The sequence below is a fragment of the Neofelis nebulosa genome, chromosome 9, assembly GCF_028018385.1.
Source record: "Neofelis nebulosa isolate mNeoNeb1 chromosome 9, mNeoNeb1.pri, whole genome shotgun sequence".
Classification (NCBI taxonomy): Eukaryota; Metazoa; Chordata; class Mammalia; order Carnivora; family Felidae; genus Neofelis; species Neofelis nebulosa.
In genome coordinates, this window is record NC_080790.1 from 55,962,248 (window position 1) to 55,990,091 (window position 27,844).

The window sequence follows — 27,844 nt, forward strand, 5'->3', positions numbered from 1 at the left end:
GCGTCTGACTGCCTGTGGCCCCCGTGACGGCGGCTTGTCTCTGTGAGAGGGGCCCACAGGTCACTACGAAGTGTTCTGCTCCAGTATCCACCATAAAGTCAATGGGTTGGCCCCCACATTCATTCAGACCATGGGTTCCTGGGGGCCTAACAAAATAGAGTCTGGTCTGTTCTAGTCCTCCTCATAGTCTTCCATGGTGGCTAGCCCCACAAAATCGCCTTTGGGGACCCCATGAGGCTGTGGGGCCATTTGGTAACAGCCCTGGACCACATGGCCTCTTTCTGCTTGGGGCTTTGCTGAGAATTGTCTGGTTGCTGGGGGCACTCACTTTTCCAGTGGCCCTCCAGTAAGCACCCTGATTCCTTCCTAATTTTGCTCTGGGGCAAGACCCTCCTCCCCGTCGTTCCCTTCTGGCCTCGACCCTTTCCCTGTGGGGCACCTTTCTGGGAACATTCAGACTGCTCCACCAAGGCAGCAGCTAATAAGTCTGCCTTTTTTGCACCTTTTGGCATTCTTCCCTCCATGCGGCCTCCTCACGGTTAATAAATACCTGGGTTGCTACTTCTAGCAACTGACTGCCATTCATGCTGGTGAAACCCTCTAGTTTTTGCAGCTTGCGCCAAATGTCCCTCTGGGCTTTACCTACGAAAGTGGCATTAACCATCCGCTGGTTAGTGGGCGCTTCTGGATCAAATGGGGTGTAGAGAGGAAATGCCTCATGCAATCTTTCATAAAACTGGCTCGGGCTTTCCTCAGGTCCCTGGAGCACTTCTGATGTTTTAATCATATTTATGGCCTTTCCCTCCTCCCCCCTCCACCCCCGTTCCTCATGCCATTTAGAAGGGCTTCTTGATACTGTTTGGTCCTTGCAAACCCTCCATCTATACTTGAGTCATTTGGGTCCTATTTGGGGTCCTCCCCAGGAAAGTGAGCCTGAGCGTAGGCTTGGGGGGGTCTAGTGTCCCAGCCAGGGCACTCTCCTCTAACCATTTTAGGGCTGCCTGGGTAATTTGGCGTCGCTCCTCCATATCGAAGAGGGTCAGAAGAAGGTGGCGGCAGTCTGTCCAGGTAGGTTTGTGGGTTTGAATTATGGACTGCATTAGGTCAGCCTGGGGTTTCTCTGTATAAGAGGGGGTATGGTGCTTCCAATTTAGGAGATCTGTAGTGATAGAGGGTTGGTACACAAAACACACTGGCCTCCTTGGATCTGGCCTTTCTGATCATAATAGATGGGTCCCCTGGTTTCCCTCAGTGGCAAGTGTAGGGCTCCCGGGTGTTGCTGCAGAGAACGGCTGCCTCTGCTGGCCTGATTCTCTAGTTGCCTTCTAGGAGGCTTAATGTGGATTTGAGACTAGCAGTCCGGTGAGTCAGTCACATTCAGGGAGGCCAGTGGTGCTAGAGGTGGTGAGGTCTCGGGACTAAGAGCAGGCTCTCGATGGGGTTTCAGCAGCTAGGGCTGCTGGGGGGATGGGGGCACAGATGACAGTGAGGGGTACACTGCGCATATGGTGGTGGGGTTTCTTCAGGTTCTCCCGACAGTATGGGCTTTTAAATTTCTGGCCGATGTTTGGAGGAAGCTGTGACGTGAGCCATCATAACTTTACAGCTCTCCTTAATATAGGCTTTTAGCCAAGGCATCCGGGATAGGACCAGGTCTTGCCAATAGTAAATGTAAAGAAATTTGTCAGGGTGGCCCGGGTCCCCCACAATGACCCTGAACATTCTGCCAACTACTTCCTTATCAAGTGAGCCCTGGGAGGGCCAGCCCACCCCAAATGACGGCCAATCAATTTCACAGAATGTCTGGAGCTTTCCAGGAGTTAATTTCACCCCATATACCCCTTTTTGAAATTCTTCAACATATACTCTACGGGAATGGATTTACTCTTCTTTCCACCCATTTTCTCCCCCTAACAGACAACTTTAAGGCACACGCGGGGAAAACAAGGAAGGAGGGGGACTAATTTGGAGAGGACGCACACTCGCTTTGTCCGCTTCCGGCCGCTCCCCTCCCGGAGATATTTCAGGCGCCTCTTAGCCCTGGCGGGTTCAGTTTCAACCCCTGACCCGGATGAGACTCCCGAGGAAGTCTGACACTGCCTTAAGCTGTATGAGGTTGCCCCCGAACCGAGGATCAGGACTCAACACTCTAGTCAGGTCAGAGCCTTTCTGTTGTCTGTCTCATTCACACGCATATACACGACTCCCACCCACCGCCCTATATTCAGAACCTTAGGGTTGCGGCTTTATTCCTCATCCTTTGTGGAACTACTAGGGCAGCTCTGGGAGGTGGTCAGACTCTCGTTCTGACTCTTAGGGGCAGGTGTCCCGAAAGAGTCCCGGGTTCTTACCAGTCTGACCGTGGCGCTCTCTAAGCTGGTTCCTGGGCCTCACAGGTTCCCTTGCGCTCACACGGGGTCCCGGCCCTGGTGCGCCGGGATAGGCTAATCTCCTACGGGACAAGCAGTCCGCTGGCGCCAGGTGAGGTCGCTTCTCCTGGCGCTCTGAGGTTCCTACCGCTGCCGCAAAGGAGGTGGAAACGCACCATCTTCGAATCCCGAGGCGAGCCCTCAGGTAATGTAGCAGGATTCTCACCCAGAGAGTCGTGACGCCCGGGCTTTTCTTTCCGGGAAGTAACTTTATTCGTGCCAGCACTGGCTCAATTGGGTTCCTACCCAAAGAACTGAGCCCTGAGCACCACGTGGCTTAGTTTTTTATACATTTTCTACTTCTTTGTCTCCCATATATGGTAACACACAAATAGGCCGTCTGATTAGGTAGGTGGTCTCATGTTACAAGGTTGTGAGGAATGTCATGTAGGCATATAGCCAGGTTGCCTTCCTTTATCCTGAGGTTTTTTTTTTTTTTTTCTAACACATTCCTTAGGGAGGGGACCCTACCACAAAATATGTGATGTTTTTTTAAGTTTTATTTATTTACTTGAGAATGACAGAGACAGCACAAGCAGGAAAGGGGCAGAGAGAGGGAGAGAGAATCCCAAGCAGCTCCATGTTGCGGGTACAGAGCTGGATGTGGGGCTTGAACTCATGAAACCGTGAGATCATGACCTGAGCCGAAACCAAGAGTCCGGTCGCTTAACTGACTGAACCACCCAGGTGCCCCTCAAATATGTGACTTATACGTATTTTCTCCTAGTTGTTTTCCCATTCACTTAATGGTGTCTTTTGTAGAAGAAGTTGTAATTTTGATGAAGTCCAGCTTATAATTTTTTATCTTTTCAGATCATGGTTTTGGTGTCAAGGACTCATTGTCTCATTAAAAGTTACAAAGATTTTCTTCCATGTTTTCTTTAAAGCTTTTGTAGTTAATATTTCACATTTAAATTTATGATCTATTTTGAGTTGGTTTTTGTATTAAGTGTGAGGTATATATTAAGGCCTTTTTTTTTTTTCATGTGGATGCCTGTTTGTTCCGATTGTTGAAAAGACTATCCTATCTCCATTGAATAGTCTTTGTCAAAAATAAATTGGCCCTATTTATGTGGGTCTATATCTGGATTCTCCTGTTCTGTAAATCAAGTGTCTATCCTTTTGCCAATACTAAACTGTTTTAATTTATGTAGGTTTATAGTAAGTAATGAAATAAAATTTTATTTGATTATTCTTCCACCTTTGTTCTTCTTTTTCCAAATTGTCTTGACTATTCTAGCTCTTGTGTCTTCCTACATATATTGTAATATTAGCTTGTTGGTTTCTACAAAGAAGCCTGGTAGCGTTTTGACTTGGATTTCATTGAATTTATAGATCAATTTGGGAAGAGTTGACATTTAACAGTATGAAGTCTTCTCCAACTTGTTTTTTTTTTTTTTTAACCTTCATAGTTAAGTCAGTATTTAAATTTGTTTTTGTAGTCACTAGTTTAGCTATTTCTGTGTTTTTCAAACTGTTTTGTCCATCATTACCTCCTACAAACTGTGCTGTGCTTCTCCGTTTAATTGCTTCTGAAATATATTCTTCATTGTGACTGTCTGTAAGTAAAATGGGTGATTCTGGGAGTGGCTAATTTTTTCAATATTTGTGTGCCATATCTTTATTTCATTCTCATTCTTATGTAATAAATTATCTAGGTATAGAATTATAGAGTATTCCTCTATGTATTGAAATATCACTTCAAAATCTTTTATCCTTTAATACTGTTTTTAAAAATATTAGTCTGATTAGTCTGCAAATTTTTTCTTTTCCTTTTCTTTTTTTTTCTCTGTTTGCTTTGTTTTAGTGTTCTGCATTGTCATCATGATGTGTTTACACATAATTTTAAGAGATTTTCTCCTGCTCAGGACTCATGGTTGTGGAATTTATGGATTCATGTCTTTAATCAATTCTGGGAAACTCTTAGCCATTATTTCTTCAGGAGTGCTTCATTTTCTTCCTCCAAATGACTCTAGAAGAGTGCTGTGTCCGCGTGTGCCTGTGTGTGTTCACGCATGAACTTGCAGTCTTCTCATATTTTCCATCTCTATACAGGATTGTCTGAGCAATTTCTTTAGATCTGTTCTTCAATTTACTAATTCTTTTGTCATTTTGTCAGTTTTTATCACATCTATTGCTTTTTATTTTATTATAGTTTTCATTTCTAGAAATATTATTTGGTTGTTTTTAAAATCTGTTGTTCATTTTTCTTGATGTTTTGTTCCTAGGGATTTTTATTCTTTCTTTTTTGTCTTTATTCATTTTTTGTTGATTTTTGAGATATTTTTAGATAGCTGTATTGTATAAATTTTCTCTAGATTCTTTTCCTGGTGCATATTACATCTGTTGACTTTTAGTCAGGTGGCTTTTCTGCAGTTGTTTGGGAGGTAATAATTGGGAGAGCTTTACAGTTGTTGGGGTAGCAAATCTCTGAGATCAATTGTTATGTAATTTTCTGATCTTTGGACAAAAAAATGTGTACAATGTAAAGGCCTGTGCTTTTGATTTCTCGTGAGAGGGTTTTTTTTTTTCTTTCCTCACATACACTATGCCAGAGGATAGAGGGTTTTTTTTTTTCTTTCTTTCTTTTCTATTATCTTTTACCTCCTTCCATCTGTCATTCCTTTCTATGGCCCCACAGCATTGTGTCAGCTCCCCATGGTGAATGCTGTTTGTTTATGGAACTGGGCAACTTCCTTTATTTTCTTACAAGTTGAAGTATTTATTTCAAACATTCTGTTGTTGTTAAATGCTTGGTAAAAATTACTGTTAGCAGTGTCTGCCACCTTGCCCTAAGAAATCTATAGTTTATTCGTTGCGTGTGTATCCTACCCCACCAGTCCTTCAACATAAGTACCACTTATTATGGATTTTTTCTTCCATAATACCTAGTATAGTATTTATGTGTAGTAGATGCCAAAAATTGCTTGTTGAAGGGATGAATACAAAAAGTGAAGTGTGTGTTCCAGGATTCTCTGGTAGAATGGAGACGAAGTTATTTCTAGAAATGTGGTAAGAATAGAAGAATAAATATATCACCGTGGCCAGATCAAGTGTGTCTGTCTCCCCAGATTCATCCTCTCTGCACTTTTCTGCCATGTTCTGTGGCCTGGGGAGACTAACCTCTATGAATGAATCGTCTAGGCTCTCTGGCTCTCTAGCTTCCACTGGGGATGGGTTAATGAGAAGCACCAGTAAGAAAAGAATACGTCAAAGTAGGGTTTCTCAAACTTTAATATGCATGCAAATTACCTGTAAATCTTCCTGAAATGAAAATTCTGAATCGTTAGGTCTGAGATGTAGTCCGTGGTACTGCATTTCTTTTTAAACTCCTGGGTGATTTCTGTTGATGTTCTGGAGACCACTCGTAAGTGGCAGGGGTTAGAGTATTTTTCCTTATTCTCTCCCTTCCTTGGGTGTCTACATTCCAGCACTGGCTGTAGCATCCTTCTTTGACAGTGGTTCTCTACCTTAGCCATACATTAGAAATATTATATGAGGTTTTTGAAAACCTGATTTCCTGGCTACATCCCAGATATTTTACATCAGAATCTCTGGGGGTGGGACCCAGGTGTCAGTAATTCTTCAGCTCCAGTGTACAGCCAAGGTTGAGAACAATGGATAGATCTTTGACTAGAGGTTCTGTTGGTTGGCCTTCTTTCCATGGCTACAACTCTCCGAAGGCAATGATAACCCTGTTTCCCGCACTCCTTGCCCCTTCAGATCTGTGAGTAGCAGTTGTAACTGGTTGTTTCTAGTTACAGAGTGTCTAAACCTCCTATTTTGGTTCCCTTAACCTTGTTCACATCTCTATAAATAGTCCCTTTAATGAATTATAGTCCCCTTATCCGTGGTTTTGCTTTCTGTGGTTTCAATTACCTGTGGTCAACCACAGTCCGGAAGCAAATGATGATCCTCCTTCTGACATATTGTCAGAAGGTCAATAGTAGCCTAACACTAGGTTATAATGCCTATGTCATTCACTTTACTTCATCTCATCAGGTAGGCATTTTATTGTCTCACATCATTACAAGAAGAAAAAGGGTGAGTACAGTACAATAAGATTTTGAGAGAGAAAGGCAACATTCACATACTTTTATTATAGATGTTATAATTGTTCTATTTTATTATTATTGTTGCTAATCTCTTATTGTACCTAATATATAAATTAAACTTTATCATAGGTATGTACAGGAAAAAACATAGTATATAATGGGTTTGGTATTATCCGTGGTTTTAGGCATCCATCGGAGGTCTTGGAACATATCCCTTAAGCATAATGGGGCAGACAACTGTTGTATCATTAAACTCCCAGATCTTCCCTGCCACAACTCTAGCTGATATTTAAAGATAAGAAATTTGGTTTTTGATTTTGTAGGTAATTGGGAAACCAGTGTAATCTTAGGAATAGTGTCAAGTTCAGAATTGTGCATTAGGTATTGCTTTCAAATGAAACTTTTCATTTCACATACTTTAAATTTAGAAGTATGGACTTTTATTATAAGATACCAAGCTCAGATATTTTTTAACTGTTCTGCTAAAAGTATGACTTAAGCTAACACTGATTTTTTTGAAATTAGAGAAAAAGAGTAATATAATAGTAATTTAGTTTCTAATTTCTATTGTTCTTTAGCTGTGATGTAGCCATAACTTAGTCTGTAGATCGGATTGATTTCTTCCTCATAAGGATTTTCTTGAACTTGTGCCTTTAGTACTGACTCAAGTCGCCATGCTATTGCTCTCTTGGTTTTCCTCAGAAGGTACTGGCACTTCCATTGCTTTGTAACTCATGGTGTCGTCACTTGAAATAGTGAGTTTGAATTTATTTTTTCTTCTTGAGTACTACCCATTTCCTTAGAGTTCACATTTCAAGAACTCCCTGGATATTCTGACTAAATTGCCATTTTAAGAGGCTCTCCATTTCAATTTCTCAACTCTCTACCAATAATCCTGCCTTTAATCCTAGCAAAGGACTTTCCCTACAAAGACCCATAAGCCATCATCATTCCCCAGGAGAAAATTATTCTCTAATCTTCCCCTCAATTTCTTCTTGTAAACATTGAGCCTCTGGCACTCTACCCAGAGTGTTGTTAGCCTTTTGTCTCTTCTTCCATATAAATGGGTTTTTGCAATCAGAGTTGAGTATAATCTTGAACTGAACTCAAGTGAACAAATGATTTCCTCCCTGCTGTTGTATTACAACTGTTTGGTGGAAAAAAAAAGAGGGGGGGCACTTATAATTTCTTTCCACTACTGAGAACAGGGTGAGGGGTTGCTGCTACTAATCCTACTTCAGGGGTACTGCCCTGTTTTTAAGATAGGTGTAAAAAAATATCAACTTGAGAAAGTGGTTTTTGAATGAAGCAGTGTTTTATAGCTCTAGCTATAGATTTAGATGCTCTAGTGCAGCCCATTTGGGAATATTCTCTTTCTCACTGCAATTTCTTCCTTCTGTTTCATAAGACTGGGGAGAAGATGGAAGGTCGTTTAGAAGTTTGGCTATAACATGATGACAAATAATCATGTTGGCAGGTGACTTCTCTGTTGTGTGATAGAATATATCGGTTTGAAAAAAATGTAGGAAATATTTCACTGGAGCCTTCAGAAAGAGAGATATGTATAAGACACATTTGTCCAGGCCTTTTTGGAACCAGTTATTTCTAAAGGACCTGCTTGCTGCTATGTAGATGCAATCTGAAAGATTGAAAAATTAAAACCATCAGTGTGCACTGTGAAAGAAAATGAGCTTCTTAGGCTTTAGTGGACTTTTAAATATGTGAATTTTTTTGTAGGCTAATTCAAATGTTAATAAAAAAGATAAGAGAATTGATCTGAATGTCTTTATTCTTATACTCATAAACCAATTCTGCACATTAGTTCAGAAATATTGAGCCTTTAACCAATTATAAACACCTCTTTTCTAATTATTTAGGTTGAAATACTTCTAAGGATTACATCTAGGCATGCAGTTATTTAAATGAATGTTTTTGTAAGGTTTTTTTTTTCTATAATGTCTTCAATTTTTTTCTTTCTTAAAACTTAGAAATGTTTCAGGTGTTTTGGGATGTTCTTGCAGCTATTCATGGGAAATAGATGAAATGATTAGTAACAAGCTAATGGATAACCTGGTTCTGTAGTATGTCCTTCATATTCTGTGTGTAAGTACAGATTTCTAAGAGAATAGTGAAAATAATACTCACATGAACCATCTGTGCTAAAGGAAAGCCTCAGAGGCAACACAGATCCCAAACAACCATTCATACAAATCCATTGGTTTTGGTATGTTTGTTTTCTTAATTATGTTTTGCTGAAGACCAATATTAAAAGCAGTTTGCCAAGGAAAAGACCAAGGAGCTGTTTTAGAATAAAGAAGAATAGGAGAAATAACAACTGAATGCAATACATAATCCATGATATTTGGGGCCATGAAAACATTATCGTGATACTTGGTAAACTCTGAATAAAATCTATAGATTGGATAATACTACTGTATTAATGTTAATTTTCTGATTCTGAAATTTTATGTAGCTTGGTAAGAGTATGTTCTTCTTCATTAGGAGTCCACATAGTGTTTAGGTCTAAAGGAGGATCACATCTGTAACTTATTCTCAAATGATTGAGAAACATGTCTGTTTGCATATACACATCACATACATGTATATGTTAGGCATATACATATGTGTGTATGCCTGCACATGTGTTTACATGCATACAAAACAGATAAAGCAAATACGGTAAAATACTAACACTTGGGTAATGTGGATGAAGTCTATACGGGAATTATTTTTTAATTAATTAGTTAATTAATTTTTTAGATGGAAATTATTTGAGTCATTCTTGCAACTCTTTTCTGTGAGTCTGAAGTTATGTCAAAATTAAAAATGAAAAGAGACAAATAAAAGCCACTCTGAATGTGCTTGACAAGGGAAGAGGTTACTCAGACACAGTAGATAGCAAGAAAAACCCAATCATTCATAGGAGACTACAGGTCCTATTAAAACTTAGTGAACACTATAAGTCTATATATTTTCTCATATGGATGTTCTTCAAAACCACAGGTAAATTTTCATTCAGGAAATTATGTTCAATGAATTAGAATAAATCCAACCAGAAAGTAGAAAGTAGTCATTTCTGTAACATTTTACCTTGTAGTTGTTGGCAAATGCCAAGCTGCCATGAGTGGATTAAATATAATGGTATATGTTTATTTTCATGAGCACTGATACTTTTCAGATGTTTGTTTTATTAGTCTACCTACTGTTCTTTTTTCTGGTAAATGAAAATACTGGGTCCTGTTAATTTCAGAGTAAACAGGAAATGCAGAGTGGATTCTTTATAGGTATGTTTCTTTGTTGTTAGATTTGCTAATTCTCATGAAAAATTAAATGCATTAAATGAGGAGAAATAGTTCTACTTTATAGTCTATTCACCAAATCTTCAAAACATTTTCCACCTTTGTGTCAGACATTCTTACTCAGTATGTATTTCCCCACAGGACCCCATCTTCCTTGTCCCTAGACCCATGTGCCTCAAGGCAGGTGATGTACTTCCAAGGCGAGGAGCTCTCCTAATCCATTCACAGTGATCCCATTTCTCTTGCCAGTGACTGGTTTAGGCACCAACATATAGTTCAGTTTTAACCAAAGAAAAATGCTGATTAGGATTTAAGGAGCCCTGAATTTACTCCTGAGGAAGAGACATTTTGCTTCCTCACTGTGGAGTCTAGGTATGAAATTTGGAACTATGTAACTTTCTGAGGGCAAAGCTGGGGGAAGGATGAGAAGGTGGAAAGATGGAAAGACTCTGGGTGCTGGGTGACACCTGTGAGCTGCTGAATCAGTCAGCCCTGGCACTAGAATTGCCTTATGGCTTACAATCTGTGTTACTTGCAGGCAAATGTATGCTAACATATTATTATATATTCTGGAAATTTCTTACAAAATGCTTTTTTTTATACCATAATTTATTATTAAAAAACCAGTTCATTCATCAAACCAACCGGGTGATATAGAGACAGAGAGAGAGAGCAAGCAGGGGAGAGGGGCAGCAGGAGAGAGAGAATCTTAAGCAGGTTCCATGCCCAGCACAGAGCCCAACACGGGACTTGATCCATAAACTATGAGATCATGACCTGAGCCAAAATCAGGAGTTGGACGCTTAACCGAGCCACCCAGGCACTCCTAGATTGTTTTTATTCCAAGTAACAGACCCTTTGAGAAGCAAATGAAGACTACCAACGAATTAAATTTTGTAGGAGATTTAGGGAATAAATAACTCTCAGTTCTTAGATGAAAAATTTGAAAATTTTAATCTTATAGACAGAACTTTCTCTGCATGACCTACAAGTACACTTTTGGTCACCATCCTGATACCAAGTCCAACATAATAAAATGTAAAATTTTGAAGTGCAGCATGGTGCGGTGCTCCATTTATCACATTGTGGTTGGACTACAAATATTTGGTTGTAATTTAGTGGAACTGCAACCAGAAGCTTAAATAATTGAACTATAATAGAATAGAATGAGTAAAATCAGAGTAAACTGCATGTATAAAGGTAAGTTTCATGAAACTGTTTCAGTAGCGGATTTGTGTATTGGGTTATATCATAGAATGTATTTGTCACTGTGTTTTGGTCATTGGTATGGCAGAAAAACGTATGCTCTGTAGCAAGACAGATTTGGCTTCAAATGTCTAACTTAACTGGCTTCTTATCTGGAAAAAAGCATGGAACCGTGCCTACAACATAGTAAGCACTCACAAAGCAGTGGCCCTTCTTTCCTGCCTCTTTCCACAGGCTCCCTCCTCCCCTTTGCCATGTGGACTTGAACTTATGAAACCATAGAGTAAAGCAGCACTGGCATTAGCAAACAAGGTCTTTTCCAACAAACAGATGCAACCGTTTTATGTGTTATATATTTATCCAAGCTTGAAACACCAGGAGTGCATTGAGTGGCGGGAGTCCTAAAGCAAGGGATATCAATTATATTTAAACTACGACAAATTGAATCTCCTGAGTTCACAGCTAAGAAATCATTCTGGCCTAGTCTTAAAATAACAGATATTTGGTTAAAACTATTGATTGTTTTCAGTTTGGGTTACCTCAGCAGAATGACACACTATCCATTAAAAATGGTGGTGTGACAGGGTGCTTGCGTGGCTCAGTCGGTTAAGCGGTCGACTTCGGCTCAGGTCATGATCTCGTGGTTCGTGGGTTCGAGCCCCGCGTCGGGCTCTGTGCTGACAGCTCGGAGCCTGGAGCCTGCTTCGGATTCTGTGTGTGTCTCTTTCTCTGTTTCTCCCCCACTCACATTCTGTCTCTCTCTCTCTAAAAAATAAATAAAAATTAAAAAATTAAAAAAAAAATGGTGGTGTGAGGACAGTGGGCTACTCTGGCATGCTGAGCATCTGAGCTGACTGACTCGTCCTCAGATGTCACCAGACCAGGTGTGCCAAGGCCACAGGCCCCTGTCAGAGGTGAAGGAGGGGGAATAAGAAGATAAATGCATTATCTCACGATAACCATCGCTGTTCCACAGAACCCACATTACCACAGGAACAGATCCTTTATGTTTTTTTTTTTCTTCTTCCTCCAAGTCCCATGTTTTTATTTGGTATTATTCACCTTAACTCCTTATTTACTGTGTGGAATGTTCCTGTGAATCTCAGGGAGAAGAAAAAAAAACATACTTGGTTTTGCTGACAGAATTGTAACAAAAAAAATAGACTGATTCTCCTCTTGCCCTCCCTCCTGGTTTCCTTCCTTTCTCTTCCTCTTCCTCCCTCTCCTCTTTCCTTGTCTTCTTCTTTAATACAACATCTGTCTTTGTGCCTGAACTTTGTGAAACTGCTGAGTTAGTCAAGGCAGTAAATCAAACCGGTCCCTTTTACCTCTAGAATATACGAAAGCATCCTTCTGCCATTGAGCTGGCACCCATGGTGGGATCAAGTGCTACTGTTAACAGGAAGGCAGGAAAGTACATTATCACTTCAGGGCTGTCATTACCAGAGGGTTTCACTGTGAACTATGGCATTCAGAGAGAGAAAGCAGGCAAGAGAGAAAAGGAGAGGCTGGATGAGCAGAGAGGGAGGGAAATAAAAAAGCAAGATTTTGTCTGTTTGTTTATGAGGCTGACCGGAATGGCGGTGATATTGATAGTAGAAGAATTCAACTCGAATGCAAAATGTGATCCTACTTTCATTTAAAAGGTGATTATGATAGCCACCTTCCTCTTTAATCCCATAGGTACACATATGGAAAAACACAGGCTCAGCCACACCCATGGCTTCTGCTGATCAGTTCATATGCATCTTAAATCTGTCAAGACAAGATCTTCTCTTTAGTTATAAACCTCAACATATATATTTTTAGTACCAGAGAAATCCCAAAGAGATCAGCTCATTTTATTTTTTTTTCTTGCTGCTTGTAGAAGAAACACATTTTAAGATTTTTTTCCTGTGTTATAAATTTTAAAATTTAAGAAATCACTTACCTAATGTCTCAAATTATAACAATAAAATGGCTAAAGGTATGAGAGTGCTTTAGATTTTTTAACTTCGTTCATAATACAGTTGCCAAGTGCTGTCTCTAAGTAATGTTATCACCATCTTATAACAGGGGGATTTTGCTGAAGGCAAAGGAGAAAAGTTCAGAATCTGGGGTTTTGCTTCCTTCATTACTTTATATCCAGGTTGCTTAGCACAGACACTGAGCTCTTACCGGAGAGCAATTATAATCATTTTTGTCTGTTTCTTCGAAGTCTGTTTTCTGTCTGGTTTCTGTTGTGCAACATATCGGATAAGCAGATCCTTAATGAGTTCAAAGTCGGCTAGTTAGTTCCTGGATGTGTAGCAGGCCCTTTTAATCTGGTTATATGTAGCAGGTTACTCATTTTTCCTATATCTACCCTCCACCCTGCCTGTACTAAGGTTTCTAATTTTATTGCAGAACTATTCACCTTTAGCAACAGAGAAATCATCATCATCGTTATTTTTTTTTTAGAACAATAGTGGTAAGCAAAGTGTTGTAGAAAAAGCAAACAGTATGGAATAGCTATTATTATAGGGAAGAGCTACTATTCCCTGCAGGACCATCTGTTTTCCCAACAAAAAAATACAGTGCTTCTCTGAGTTATTTTTTAAAGGGCTTAAGCAGTCATTCAGATAATCAGACTTCATTGCTATGAAATTTCATCAAAGTGTACTCAATCCTTGAACTCATATCTGGGTCCATTTTGCCAATCAGATAAAACTTCTAAGGCTTTTTCCTAGAGGCATGAGGGTTAACTTGATCTTATTGCGTTGCAAAAGATTTTGTGCTACAAACCATTTTTCATAAAAGCTATTTGTTGTGTTAGGAGAACTCCAGACAGGCTCCTTATTAGAATAGATTTGGGAAGGTGGGATGGCGTGCCCTGGTTTTTCACTTTGATGAAATGAAAATTCTTAGAAATTCTGTCAAGTTAACAGCAGAAGAAATGAAGAGGCAAAAATGATACGGGGGAGATTAGCATCTTAGTAAGTAAAAATGTTATTTCTCATGAACAGACCAACAATCATTTAAAAAAAAAAAAATGAAAAAACAGTCCTAAGGAGATCCCTGATGTGGAAGCACTGAATTCATTTGTCTTAAGATTGTCACTTGCTTCTGTTCTTTTCTTTCTTTTTTTCTTTCTTTTTTTTTTTGGATATAGAGGTTGGAACCAAGCGACTCCTTTCTTTTTTCCTTTGTAGAGGTCAGCCACCCAACGCATGCCCACTCACATCCACACCAGCACAAACAGCCTTTGCATCAAAAAAGCACTAGGTGGTGCCCATTTTCTTTGCCGGTGAAAGTGCTGGATTTCCCCAAGGGAGTCACTCCAGAGAAGTTCATCAGCCCCCAGCCCCATAGAGTGCAGTCCTCTCCTTTGACAGATGACCAGAAGCATGGTGTCCCGTTCAGTCATTTCCCTAAAGTATCCTGGGGCTTGCCAGTTTTAGGACAGAGTTTTGGTTTGGGAAGTCAGTGGTTTTAAATGTGAAGGTAGGGGTGGAGGGTTGGTGGAGGCAAAAAGCTTTGAATATTCCCTTTGAAAATAAAGGATAAGAGGAATAAAGGCTGCAACCCTGCCATCTGTGTCTCTAAAAAGTCATGGCATAATATCTTTGCCAAGGCTTTCCTCCTGCCAGATAATCTAGACAATGCAGTGCTGGTTTAATTTTTCCCATTTTTACCCATAATCAAGCTATAAAAATAATAAAAGAAAATAAAGGTTAATCTTAAATTTCAATTTGCCTCCTCATGAAAATAATTCTTTGTCAAATGAAGTATGGTTAAACTGAAGATTTTGCATGCCTCTGTTCACCCCCATACCTACTGTTTGGAGAGGTGGCTTTAGATCACTGGGTTTATTCCGTAAAAAAAAAAAAATCTTATTAGGCACGCTTAACAGATTGTTGCTTTGTGAGCAAGGAGAGCAAATAACTGGCTAAGAAGATGTTTTCTTCAGGGCAATTTTATCCAGGCGATATGCCCATCAGATTTGTTTTCGAATTTAGGAGCATTTAGAAGGTTCTTGTTCTTGTAAAGATCTGGTATCCGGTATCAGCAGCTGGGTGTGATCATACTATTGCCACAAAATGAAAAGAAGAAGAATATATTGACTTTTTTTTTTTTTTTTAGTTGAAATGGGCAAAATGATTGTCAGTCTGTGACCTATTCTCTCAAATTTGGCTAAATAGTGTTAACTTGTGAAAGTATATTTATTATGTTCTGAAGAGGGCAAGAAAATAGTGTTTTGAATGTTAAAAAGTAGGTTCTTGTAGTAAAACCTGAATCCTGCTTCCTAGTTGGTGAACCATACTCCAAAATACAAGGAAAATAAAGGTTGTTAGTAGTTTTAAAAAGTCGAACTAAGAAAAAAGCCTTATTATGAAACTACAAGAATTATTTCTGTGCTCTAGCTGCCCTGTCATATGTCATGACATGTGGCAGGTTGACTGCTCATTAATTCTATTTATATCAGTATGATAATCCACCCCACTGAGTACACATGTGTTAAAATATTCATAAATTATGTTTATTGCGAACAAATATACATTAAATGCCAAAAGAAGACCATTATTTAAAGACAAAACTAGTCAACAATCAAATAAGCATAGCCTTTTTACTGTCAGTCCACTACCTTATGTTTTATCAAATTCACATTAATTGCTTCTCCTTCCAGTGCCTCATAGGGAATGTTTATCTTTTGTATTTAAACTGTGCAGAAGACGTAGATGTCACTGAAAGGAATAAACTTGGGAAACAAAAGATGTCACATTACCTGACCAATAATGATATCAACTGGAACAAGCCATCTAAAGAGGAATGCACTTCTGGCCTCCAAAATTATTTTTAAAAATATGTCATTTGAACCCTAATACAGACTTGAACTGAACTTGAACTGAAATTGTAGACCAAATTAAATAAATCAGATAATTTTTTGATATAAGGTTGCAAATAACAGTTTTGGGTTTATACATATTTTGGAAACAAATACACAAGGGATGGTTAATAAAATCTAGTACATTGAGAATGGAAACCAATAATTAAAATGTACTGCAGCACACTGTGTTTTAGAACTTATTACTTCCAAATGAAACAATCTTGAACTACTCTATTTTGAGTGATTTCAGGAAGTTGAAAAAGTTGAAGTGATTATTCTTTTCACAAGCTGCCTGTGCCGTTACAGACCACAGTTGAAAAGTTTGAATTTCTTGTCAAAATCCAAAGTAGTTTTAGTTAAAATATATTGCCTAACTTACCCAATTCATCATATTCTGAATTAATGCCATAAAAACATCTAGGATTATTAATTATTAGGACCACACTTCAGGTATAACTAAAATAATGGCCATTTGAAAAAGTTAACTGTGTTCTGGTCTAATAATCTATTTGCAATACTCCCTAGGAAACTTGTAAATTTTCAAAACTTTAACTATACTTAAAGGGACACTTTTATTTCTAGAGAGAAATAGTAAATGGTGAGGAAAATAAAGTAGGAAATTCTGATTTTGTTTCATTGTTATCGTATCCTTCTTTTACGCAGCAGGGAAGGACACAACATGGACTTGAAATGCTTTTTGAATGTTGCCAATACTTTGCTACAAAAAGGAAGCCATCATCCTTGGATTGTGTGTTAACTTCAGGTAAGATTTTAACTTCTTTTTTTAGATTTCAGCTTTATAGAAGCACAATTAACAAATTTAATTGTAAGATACTTAAAGTGTACATCATGATGATTTGATATACATATGCATTGTGAAAGGATTTCCCCCATCTAGTTAATTAACACATCTGTCACTTCACTTACTCATTCATTCTTCCACTCACTTATTTGTGAGAACTTTTAAGTTCTATTTCCTTGGCAAAAATCAATTATGCAATACAATGTCCTCAACTATAGTCACCACGTTTTACACTAGATTCTCAGACCTTATTCATCTTATAGCTGAAAGTTTGTACCTTTTTACCAACCTCTCCCTATTTTTGCCTTCCCCCAGCCTGTGGCAAACACTTTTTCATTCTGTTTCTATGAGTTTGAATTTCTTTTTTTGTTTGTTTGTTTTTATATTCCACAGAGAGGAAAGATTTTCTATGTAGTGATACCTCACAGAATGCTTTGTTGTCCACTTGCCCTTGGAAGAAAAATTTCTTTACTTAAACATTGTTTAAAGAAATTTGTGGGTAGGGAATCTACCTATATAGATAGATGAGGAAACTATCATAAGGAAATCATTCAAAATATTAAAAAAGAGCTGTATGTATAAAATTGTCTTTCTAATGTTATTTATAATAAATATCAGAAGGTGTTTTAGTATCTAACAATGGAAGCATGTTTAGAAAAATAATAACATTAATTTGGTGAAATATTATGTACTCAATAAAAATTATGGACAGCTAACTGTAGGGCAAATGTGAAATAAAATATTAAGTGAAATTCAGGATACAAGATTAAGGTATAAAATGATTGCAATAATATCAAGGCATGCAAATAATGAATCAGTAAAAGAGTTTGGACAAACATGTGAATCGTCATGTTAAGGAGAGAGATTGATTTTTTGGCTTCTTTTCAAACTTTTATTATGCTGTCTTACTAAAATCATTCAAAATGCATTTAAAATTTCAAAGAAATTATTTGGAGGAAATCAGCAGTTAATTTACATTTTTTCTTTAGATGTCATAAATAATCACCACAGATTTTTGAAGAGAAGTATTAGACAACTTCCACTTCCAAAAATGCTAACTTTGAAACTGGTATCCCAGTATGTGGTTTTTAGCAGTCAAACCTAATTTGCTTTTTACTGAGTCACACGGTGCACATATATTTTATTGGCTAAGAATTCCCTTTTTTATTTTATTTTTTTATTTCGCTGCTTATTGTATTCAGCTCCAAAGCACAGCATTTTCATCTATCAGTTCTGAAAAACACCGGGTAGCCATTTCAGAAAAAAATAAGTAAGTAAAACAAAACAAAAAAACAAATCGAAACATCACAAAACCCTCTGTATGAAGCTCTCTGCAAAGTTTGGGATGCACTTTCATGTGAATCTTGGCCTCTGTACAGCACGGCTGCACAATAATTTTCATCTGAGATTTGAACATATTGGAAGAACTATAGCCTTCCTTTCTTTTATCCTGTCATTTCCCCCCCTGGAAGTGACGGGCATATGGCAGGCACCCTCCCTGGATTCTCAAACAACAGGAGGGACCTGATTTCAATTCCTACATCCTGTCATCAGTGACTCTCGGGATATTTTGTTCTTGCAAGGCTAAAGATGTGATTCGAATTTGCCATACGGACAGAGCTTAATGCGATGCCATTTTTACCACTAGAGCCCTCAATCAGTTAATTAAACATGATATAAATCACCGCATGTATTTGTAAAGTAAGATTAATATGGCAAAGTCAAAGTAAATGAGGAATCCTCCCCATCCTAGGAGTGTGAATCACAGATAGGAAGATTACACTTTTGGAAACTCAATACTTTTGAGCAGGCTTTGTTGGTTTAATCCCTTTGACTGCTTTGTGCAACATGAAACCTGGAGCTGTCATCTTTAGCCAAAATTTCAGCCATAACTTCCTCAGCTTTCACCCCATTATTGAAATCTGCATTCACAATACTTAACAAAGATCAAACCTTTCAGCGGACCACAGGGCAGTCTCTTACCACCTGGGACACCAGAAACATGTTTAATAAATATTTCATTTTGTTTTAACATGAAGACTTCCCTAGTTTCCCATTTTTTTCTTTCCTGGGGAGCTGAGGGCTACCCCCAAGCTGCACATTCCATCACTGTGGTCAGTTAGGTTTATAGCCTTAATAAAAGGATTTTCCCCTTTCACGTGCTAGGGAGCCTTGTTAAACCAGAGCAATTACAGAAACACAAGATAGGTGCTCTGCAAAGATCAAAGCTCACCTAAAGACAGCTCTGTAGGAATTTGGAGCTTTCTTTGAAAAGCACTCAGTTTACAAAGTATAGACGTATTAAACCCCAGGAATTAAAAAAAAAAAAAGCCTAGTTTCAAATAATGTTAAAAGTCCGACAGTAGTTAATATGGGACCTCCTTCAGCCACTCTGTGTATTATTCCTAATATCTATTCACAGCATATCTATAATAGCTCCAAAGGAACCATTATGTTCAGAAGACATAGGCATATGATGGATCCTTAATACCAAATACATTACCTACTCAGTAGGTACATTTTAACCTCAATATCCTAGCTCAGGGGGAAGGGTGAGAAAATGGCCTGTAAATTTCTTTAGGAGGAATAAAAATGCAGTGTGCCTGGGCCTTATGCTTTGTGGCTCACTCAGTGGGATCACTAGAGGCTCTCCCAGGTGACAGTAGCACCTGCCTTTGGGGCCACGACACAACTCACACAACTGCTGTGGGGTGTTGATGCACCCAGTCTTAGGCAGTATAAGTTTTCCTCTACCTCTCTAGATTGTTGTCCTTCTTCCTTAAAACACACACACACACACGCATGCACACGCACATCGTGCTTGAAGGTTCCATTTCAGAATAACATTGATAAACCCTGAGTAGTTTAAACTGAGGCATGTGGCTGTGGGAGCTTTCAGGTGACAAAGGGTGGCGGTTTGAGGATTCCTTTCTTCATTTGGCTACCTGCAAGCCAAATGATTTCTTTTGTGTGCAGTATCTAAATATTACAGAGCAGTATAAATGGCCTCAACCTGGGATTTTGAATTCCATGCTTCAATTTAGGAAAATAAGTTATTTAAGTGGCAGCTATTGCCAGGAACATTTTGGTATCAATTTAGTGAACACCATTTGGGGGTTTTGGTGCCCAATAGCCTTAGCTTTGAAAAATGCAGAGATCTGTGCAAAGCCTCCATTTTACATCAGCATATCCATTTTAAAGAAAACATTTTTTAAATGTTTATTTATTTCTGGGGCACCCGGGTGGCTCAGTCGGTTGAGCGTCCGACTTCGTTCGGCTTGGGTCATGATATCACAGTCTGTGGGTTCGAGCCCCGTGTCGGGCTCTGTGCTCAGCTCTGTGCTGGCAGCTTAGGGCCTGGAACCTGCTTTGGATTCTGTGTGTGCCTCTCTCTGAACCCCCCCCCCCCCCCACTTGCACTCTGTCTCTCTTCTCTCTCAAAAATAAATTTAAAAAAATTAATGTTTATTTATTTTTGAGAGAGAGAGGGAAAGAGAGAGAGAGAGGGAGAGAACACAAGCAGGGGAAGGGCAGAGATAGAGAGGGAGACAGAAAATCCCAAGCAAGCTCCATGCTGTCAGTGCAGAGCCTGAAGTGGGGCTTGAACCCACGAACTGTGAGATCATGACCTGAAAATCAAGAGTCCAATGCCTAACCACCCAGGTGCCCCAAGAAAACGTTTTAATAATGATAAAAATAGGAGCTGGTATTTATTGACTGCTTGTACATGCCAAGCTCTATGCCAAGTAGGTTACATGGAATATCTTATGTAATATTTACAATAATCCTGTGAGGTAGGTTCTATTACTATATTTATTTTATAGACGAGGAGACTGTGGCACAGAAGGGTTGAGTAATTTGCCAAAGATCACACAGTTGGTAAGAGTGGGGTTGTGATCTAATATAGGCTACACCTATCTGGAAGCCAAGCTTTTACAACCTGTGACTATCTGATTTGAAGTTTATTTTGGGCTCTGAACTGAAGTCTGTATTTTATAGTTTCTTTTTATTTAGTAGTAGCTTTAGGAATTGAAATTAAAGTTAACAGCACTGGGTTTTTTGTTTTTTGGTTTTTTTTTTTCCCAGAGATTAACTTTCTTGCTTTTAATTTTGGTGTTAAACAGTAATGAAACTTTAAGTTTTGTGTTTCTCATAATTTATTTTGGGAAATGTCATTCACCAAAAATAAACAGAGTTTCATGATAGGAAACAACATTTTTTTTCTTTTGCCTTGGAATCACCATTTCATAATTCACCTAAGAAAATATAATTATTGAAAATAAAAATATTCAATTATCTTGTTTGTACTTTCCTTTAAGTAAAGCCTTTTCTTTGACTAGCTCAAGATTCTGATATTTTATCTAATTGTGAAGAGGCTTATTCCAGATTTGGAAGTAGTGTGTCTAGTGTTAGTCAGATAGGGCTGAATTTAGAATCTTAGATTCACCAATATTTGGGTCTGTAATCTTGGGTACCTGGGTAAATTCTCTTAGGGTCAGCAGATTATCACTGGTAAATGAGAAAAATAAGGCCAGTCATACACTGTTATTATGAGGACCATGAAAATGAAATAACATATCTATAAAACACCTAGCAGAAGTCTGACCTATGTTGGTTCAAGAAATATTACTTTCCTCTCTCCCCTTGATTGTATTTATAACATATCTTGTTGAAAAGCTTCCCCCTTCTCCCTTAGATAGGCTTTGGAAGTCCTGCTTTCACCGTCTGGCACTTTATGGGAAAAGAATTCTGAGGCCTGATCAAGCTTGAGTGTTTGTATCATCAGGGAGCCCTTTTACCATTCCTGCCAGGCCTGAAACTGAATACAGGGGAACGTACTGTTCTTGTCAGGGCTTTGCTTGATGGTTGAATATCAAAGGGATCCTTGAAATAGGAGGAAAAGGCATAATTTTAGTTTTTAGATTATGAACATTGTAGATTTTAAGAATTTTCTAACTATCTTTTATGGATTGTCAGATCTCATTTAAACAAATATCTCAACACACTGCTCAGCAACAACATATGTCATCTTGCCCTTTAAGACCTTGTCACCCACTGCTCCAAAACAGGACACTTCCTCCTAAGGCTATAGAGACCTGGCCTGCATGTTCGAATAGCCTCCAGTTTCTTGCTGGTATGTAATAAATATTAATAATTATTCAATCAATCAATCTGTCACGTTTCATAAGCACTAGATTTCTTTCACGGTGTAAAAACACAGTTGACATTTTATCGAAATTCAAGAATTTTTGAAGGAGTCATTTTTATCTTTGATCTTAGTATATGTCTATAGAAACATACATGCATACCAGTATCCTCTTAAGAGGGATTGTTAATGTCAAAAATGTTTATTTTGCCTCTTGACATCTCTCTGGTCTTTGCTTTCTTCACTTTCCATAATCTTTCTTTGTCTGTATGTGATATTCTCATTGTCTTTAGAAGCATTCAACATGCAGCATGACTATATGATCAAGCCTATTTAAAAATATCATTTTAGGGGCTCCTGGGTGGCTCAGTCAGTTAAGCATCCGACTTCGGCTCAGGTCATGATCTCGCAGCTCATGAGTTCGAGCCCTGCGTTGGGTTGTATGCTGTCAGCTCAGAGCCTGGAGCCTACTTCAGATTCTGTGTCTCCCTCTTTAGAGGCCCCTGGGTGGTTCAGTCAGTTAAGCATCTGACTTCAGTTTAGGTCATGTTTGTGAATTTAAGTCCTGCATCAGGCTCTGCATTGACAGTGTGGAGCCTGCCTGGAATTCTCTCTCTCCCCCTCTCTCTATCCCTCCCCTACTTGCTCTCTCTTTCTTTCTCGAAATAAATAAATAAACTTAAAAAAATAAAAAATAAAAATATCATTTTAGTGAACTATGAAAAGTTGGCTGTTACTGGATAATGCATTAAGATAATTCTGCTATTGTTTCCTACTCAAAGTTTCACTCACTCTACTAGAATATGCAAACATAGAAATGCTTGGTATCTAGTCAGAACATTTCCTTTTCCTTCTGGGGTTGCCTGATTTAGCAAATAAAAATACATGATGCTCAGTCAAATTAGGGTTTCAGATAAACCATGAATAATTTTTAGGGTAAGTATGTCTCATGCAATATTTAGGATATACTTATGCTAAAATATTATTCATGGTTTATCAAAATCCAGCCTACTCGGGCTTCCTATATCTTACCTGGCAGCTCTATTTCTTCTACCATTATAGTGTGTAAAAATAATAAACTAACAAAATAACATACTATTTGGTGATGGTAGAAGGGGTCTCTGCCTTTGTATAAACACTGGGAAGACTCTGAACCAAAGGTTGAGGACTAAGTCAAAAGAGATGGTTTGGTATTCTGGAAGGGCTAATAATATCAAACAGCTATCAAGCCACAGTTTGTAACTCACCTTTCTGATTTGCTTTAGTCATTTTTCTTAAAGGCAAAAATGAAAATGACTTAATCAGAAATAGCACAGAAAAGCAGATTGCCTCTGGATATATTATTTACTCATTATTCATTTTTTCATTCACTCGAAAAATATTTATGGGAGGCCTACTATGTGTCAGGAACTAACAATATTTGTATGTTTCTGTTATACGTTTATTCTGGTTCAAGGGTTTTGTGTGAACCAGATTTTAATGGTGGTAATTTTGAATAGTAATGGCTGTATATGCCTAAGTCACACTTCTTGCTGTCTAATCAAACATCAGTGATAGACATCAAGAGTACTCTTGGTAATTAATGATATATATTTTATTGGAAGTCTTTTGGTTTTGCCTTTAAAAAATAGTTGTGTACTTAGAAGATTATGTTAGAAGAATTCTTATTCTTAGAAGAATATAAGTACCTATATTTTATATCTATAGCTACATCTTTGACAAGAACCTATTTCCCCATAGCACTAAGTTACATTATAATTCATTCCATATTTTTAGAAACCAGGTCAAAATATTGTTCAAGCACATTGCTTCATCTGTCAGACATGAAAATGACTTCTATCAATTGTCCTTCTTAATTTTTAAGTCATTTTTACTCATTTTGAGGTTATGGGGAATCTCACATGTGTTTGATTGGATTCAGTCAAATAGGCTGTGCAGCTTTTACTATGCCTTGTAATTTTTTTCATTACAATAAAAAGCCTTTTAAATCATTGCTACTTAGACTTATATTGAAAATACTTGTGATACTTTTATATACAGTGAGTTTAATGCCAGGATGTGAAAGCAAATTGATTGTAGGCAATTCTGTGCTTGAGCACCCCAGAGTAAAAAGAATTACACTAGTAACTCTGGGGACCTCCTGCTCTCAGAATGGCTGTCTGTGCACTCAGACATCCACTGGCAGGTGAAAAAAAGAAGGGATTGCTTAATTCTGATCTGAAATTGTATAAACACATTTTAATTCAGAGAAATAATTTTTGAAGGGGAAAAAGGCACCTCAAGAGACACTTATGTTTAATGTTTTTAATTTAGTAAAATGAGCTGCAAGGAAAGTATGTCATCTTTGCAATAAGCATTTGAACATCTTCTAACAGTGACTTAAATGCAGACAACTTGCCATCTGGAGGGTGCGTGGGGTGTGGAGAGGCTTGGCTGGATCAGCTATAAAACCCTCATGGACTTTTTACCTCTGACACCCTGGTCAGAGTGAGAAGTACTTGGGGCTTTTAACCGAGTCTCTAATGACACGCACCTCAATCAGCTTGAGGAACAGCTGACGTGTCTTAGGATGAACTTAGAGCGCCGTGAAAGCATTAGAGAGAATGAATTAATATTTTGGGAAGGAGTCCTTGGTTGAAATTGTGATCCCTGACCACTCACTCAGTCATGATTCTTTTTTCCTGGATCTTCAAGGTGAAAATGTGCAGGAAACCAAAGAGTTCTTGGGTTTTCAATGAAAGCAAAACCCAGATGTGTTAGGTTTGATTTTAGGAGACAGACTAGCTGCGTCTACTTGTTCACTTCCCTTCCCAAGCTTAGCTGGGGCAGATATTGAGGAAGGGGATGAAGGCAGGAAATAAAGAGATAGAATGTGTCTGTTGGCATCAGCCATTAATACTTGGAAGGGCCAAGGGGGAAATTTTGTACAGATTTAGTGGGCCTGGAGACAATCTGGTTCTAAATGAAGTCAGGCCTCTCATATGCAAGCACATTTCTATCAAGGTTATGGCGTTGAACAACTTCTAGAGAGAACCTCACAACAGTGACTACCACTACTCACTGGGACCAAGGCCTCTTATCACCAGTTCCCTTAAGAGAGAGCCTCATCCAAGACCTTATCTCCGGGTTCTCATACTAGCCTGAGCACAGCTCCACCAACATATGTCATTCGCATTGGGTTATAATGACCGAGTTCTGTTAGAGAGGTAGTACTTACACAAGGGTATAAGAGTGCAGGCCCCAGAACCCACTGCCTACCTTCCAAACCTAGCTCTGTCATTGACTACCTTTGCAATTTTAAACAAATTATATAACCTTTCTGTGACTTGGCTTCTTCATCTGTAGGATAGGAAGGATTGAGTCTATACCTATAAATTCCTTGGTTACTACCATCATTTACATCTTTTCTAGCAGGCTGTGAGGCTTGCATGCTGAGGCTGTGTGTTATTTTTGCAGTTATATGTTCTTAGAAAATAAAAGTGTATAAATGTGCATAGGAAATGAGAGCATTTTTCACATGTGTTTGTCAGAATGATTGCCCCTGACCAACAAAGGCACAAGATCATTTAATAAAATCCTTGAGCTAAAGCATCATGTGTAAATGTTCAAACGTGAGTTCATAGGGATCTTCTGGTCCAATGTTCTCCTTTTACAGATAACTGCAGCCCAGAAGAGGGGTCCTGTAGCAGGCATTGGCAGCACCAGGATTAACTTCTGTGGTTCGTATCATCAAGTGTGTGCCCATTCCATGGCACAATGCTTTTAGTCTTTGTTACAAAACATATTCAATCCAGTCATTATGAGATGGCTGTTCTATTTTCCACCTGAAAAATATCCCCTCTGATAAGTTTCCTGAACCACTCTCCAGATTATCCATCTGTGTATTCTAAAAATTATCTGTCAAAATGGTGAGGCTCAATGCCAACACCCAGTCCCCTCCAAAAGATAATGCACTGGTTAGTTATACCACTGGTTAGTTACAACAGGCTTTTGGCAAAGCCAAAATCTTGGCTTTGGCAAAGCCAAATGTTCTTTCTAAAAGAAGATTGTCAAAATGTTTCACTCATGGGCTAAACTTCACATTTTTATCACCTAGCATTCATAACATCAATTCTCACCTTCCAGCTGTCAGGGATGGTCACTTTGCCTCAAAAACACCTTGTGAATTCCTATCACTATAGCTTTGTTCATGTTGTATCTTTCACCTGGAATGGCCTTTCCGTTACAACCCATCTTACAAGGTCCTGCTCAGTTTTATCTCTCCTATGGAGCCTTTATTACATAGCCCAGCTTACAACTAGTTACCCGAAGCAGGTAAGGGTTAATGCCACATTCTGTTTTTATAAACTGGAGCCAGTAAATATCTATGATATCTCACTGTCCTCTTATGAATATTGCTCAATTTAGACCTCTGCTCTTCTAGGCCAGAAGCTGTGTATTCTTCTACATGCAGTCTGGCCATCTGAACTATGGACGGATGCAACTTCTTGTTGTCTGGTCTTCCTGAGAATGCATTATATAGATTACAGTTCATTTAGAATGCAGCTGCCGGGGTCGTGACTCACACAGAGATTAATCATTACGCCTGGGTTAGCTTCATTACTTTGACTACCCATTACATCTTGCCAAGATTATAAAATGTTGCTTTTAACTTACAAGGCCTACACTAGCATTCACTTACCTCCAAGACACGCATTTATGCTGGGGTTTTTTTTTTTTTTTTTTTTTGGTATTATTAGGTCACTGGAAATTGCTAACATTTCCCATAAGCTTTGATTTCAAAAATTACGTCCTGCCGAAGCTTTCTGACATCAGGTTGAGTAGCATGTCTAAAAAAGAAAGTATATCATGTGTTATATTATAAATATTATAATATTTTACAAGGTTTAAAGGACTGGCATGAAAATTCTAATAAAATCACCAAGGTTTTCTTTGATTTCCTTTTAAAATAATAATGTCATCTGTAAAAAGATTTAAAAATTGTCCTGCAATTACCGTTGCTAATGAAAATACTGTCACACTGGTGTGAGCCATCTGTATTTTCTATGGCACTATTCCCTTCTCTTCATCATGGGATTCAGCTCAACCCTGAAAAAAATAAAAGGATTCTAAAGAGAAATACTGCTACTGCTCCCAGGACACAGTGAGTGTAAGTGGAAAAATCAAGGAAGAAGATATTTACTAACAAAAATTGCTGCATAAATTCAAGTGACAGAAATGAAGAACCACAAATAGAGATGGACCCAATTTTCTAATTTTTTTTTTTTTAACGTTTTTATTTTTATTTTTGAGACAGAGAGAGACACAGCATGAACGGGGGAGGGGCCGAGAGAGAGGGAGACACAGAATCGGAAGCAGGCTCCAGGCTCTGAGCCGTCAGCCCAGAGCCCGACGCGGGGCTCGAACTCGCGGACCGCGAGATCCTGACCTGAGCTGAAGTCGGACGCTTAACCGACTGAGCCACCCAGGCGCCCCGGACCCAATTTTCTAAAATCTGTATCCATGTGAGGTCTTCCCAGAAGCAAAAAGCAAAAAAAAAAAAAAAAAAAAAAAGGTTAATGCGATAAAATACTTGAAGGAAAATTGCAAAAGTATGCCTGGAATCCTTATTCAGTTGTATCCTTGACAATTATATTTTAAGGAAGTTAAAATTAAATCTTAAAGTACATGTGAAATATATGTGGAACTGAAGGGGAAATGGAAAATAGAAGATATTGAGAATAGGTTATATTTAAGAGCAAAAGTTGTATATTACAGTTTTCAATCCTTGTATGAAAATTTGAATGTCTTTTTTTTCTTAGTGGGAACTTAAACTGTCTGTCATTCTTGATGCAGGTAATAGGGATGAACTTGTTCCTGATCAATCTCAAAAATTTGATGAGGTCTTCATAAAACATGACTGGCAAGTAAATTTAGAATTGCTGGTAATAGCATATATATAAAAAGGATTTATTGTATGCCAGGTTCTTTTTTAAGCATTTTATACATAGTAACTTATTTAATCCTTACCATACCTCTGTGAGGCTGGTATTATTATTATCTTCGTTTTACAGATGAAGAA

At 38.3% G+C, this 27,844-nt stretch overlaps 1 long non-coding RNA gene across 1 annotated transcript; it reads left to right on the top strand.

Moving 5' to 3' along the window:
* Positions 1-1,699: 1,699 nt before the first annotated feature.
* Positions 1,700-27,844, top strand: LOC131485000 (uncharacterized). The gene is made up of 4 exons (XR_009248567.1): positions 1,700-2,157; positions 16,502-16,598; positions 25,439-25,502; positions 27,619-27,844. It is a non-coding gene; the product is annotated as an uncharacterized LOC131485000 (long non-coding RNA).